The sequence below is a fragment of the Schistocerca cancellata genome, chromosome 5 (assembly GCF_023864275.1).
Source record: "Schistocerca cancellata isolate TAMUIC-IGC-003103 chromosome 5, iqSchCanc2.1, whole genome shotgun sequence".
In the NCBI taxonomy this organism is placed as follows: Eukaryota; Metazoa; Arthropoda; class Insecta; order Orthoptera; family Acrididae; genus Schistocerca; species Schistocerca cancellata.
The window spans coordinates 265,914,057-265,916,244 of NC_064630.1; positions in this window are offsets into that span (position 1 = coordinate 265,914,057).

A 2,188-nucleotide genomic window follows, 5' to 3' on the forward strand; every position below is an offset into this window, starting at 1 on the left:
TTACAAGATGCAACACCGGACTAACGGTGTGCTTTATATACAAGAAACAATCGCTGTTGATAAGAGAGAAGCCTATTGCGAAACTGTGGTGGGAACATCTTCACCCACTCAAGCCAGTTCGACTAACAATCTAGATACCGGGAATTAATCTCGGGAAAGAAAACAATTTCACTATTTGCGAACGGAAATGTTTTTTAAGTGATACCTAGAATGAAAGGATTCATCATCGGAGACGCAAACTTAGGAGGAAGACCGTTTCCAGTAAGGGTGATGATTGTATCGGTCACAGTTAATCAAACAAGGAGATAGCCGCAATAATGACACTCGCTAGGCAACGTTTTCTGCTGGACAAAGATTCCAGACTCGAAATGATGTTCACACTGTGGTTTCTAGTGGCGTGGGTTCGAAACTACAGTCGATCTTTAAGTGAAAATCTGTTGTTCAAACGGAACAGTAGCAATGCGGAAAAAATAAATGTGGTGACACATAAGGGCTTGGGAAACTATCTGGGAAGCAAATAATGTTTGCAGACTAGAAAGTTTTGAAATATGTCAATTCCAAGGAATATGGGAAAATTCGTAATATTCAGTGCAAAGATGTTAAGTTAAAATATGAATATGAGAGTTTCCAATCAAACGATTAAAACAAGTAAATACTATTCATCAGCTACGTTTAATAGAAGCGAATTCTTCACATTCGCGAGCAAAGCAACACTCATCCAATGTTAAATACTTTTTCTAGAACACTACGGAATTTCGTAAATTTCAGCTGAAGGGTAGCAACATGTCCCTTTTAACAAGGTACTTTGTAATGATTTTGCTCCAAGTTGGCTGTAAACTACAGAAATCCGTTTCATTATGACCATTCTATCTGTAATCTTGGTTTTAGGAGTCCTGTATGAAGCACATCAAATGGATTTCTCATCAAATATAAATTTACAGTCAACAAATGCCTGATTAAAAAAAGAACAGTATAATTGTGTATTGTACAGTAGACGAAAATTTGAATATTTTGTATGCACGTTAAATGAAAGACAGAAAAAGGTTCCTAAAACGGTTTAATTGGTCGTTTTGTGTACAGGCAGCGATATTCACGTTTCCGGATTCTCGACATTAAAACATACAGGATGGGTATTATTTCGTGTCTGAGTAGTTGGTTCTGGCAACACGGTTCCCTTTTAACTCTCAGGTACCTTCAGATTTTTGTGATAATTATATCTTTGGCCTTGATATTTACAATCATATGGCCATCTACAGTATATGGATAATAACTGTTGTTTACTCAGACGATCACACTGTCACATATTCGAGTCACACAAACCATTTGATTTGCGAATTCGCAAGGCGAGTTTACCATGACGTACAGGCTAAGTTCATGACACGTCGTACAAACATAATAACACATAAAATTATAAAAGGATACAGTACCCTATTAGTAAATCCTGAATGTATGAACTACAGCTCCTTTTAGATCTTGTCTTCCTTTGATGGAACAGCTAAGCACCGCCAGAATTCCAGTTCGACAGCTGCTAGGTAATTCGACAATAATCTGAAAATCTTGATGTCCGTAGTCACCAGGAGCGTTTTCGCGCTGAATGGTCCGGTATGTTCTATGCTCCTCAGCATTTTGTAGCAGGCTCTGCTTTTAACGGGAACAGCTACAGCTCTGCCAGTGATCTACAAGAAGCTGCTTGAGGGTTGAGCCGTCTTCTTGGCTTCCTACCGCTCTTCGAGCAAAAATATGCGTTCATGGCAATTTCGGTGGAGTTATGTTTTTTGAATGGTATCTATTGTTGTTACCCGTGACACACATATTCCAATGTTTTCGCTTACTTTCAGTATACCGCGTTTAACAATTAGAGACATCTAACTAGGAGCGTGTAGCACCCCCAGTTGGCTCGATAACGTCAGCGACTCGTCGGGGAGTCGACTCCACAAGCATCCGAAGTTCTGCAGAGCCGTTGTGACCTATGATGTCCGTATTACTCGATCCTAGTCGCGTGACTTTTGGGACCACACAAACACCCTCGTCTGCATGCAATGTTCTCAAAATATTCTGACACATCTTCACGTTTTCGCGGCGCAGTGACTGCTACATTAAATTTCGGGCGAGCAGCCACTTGAATTCCCTTCCTTCTTCTTCTGATGTTTCGGCTGGCTAACGTTCAGCTATCGTCAGGGTGAGCCGA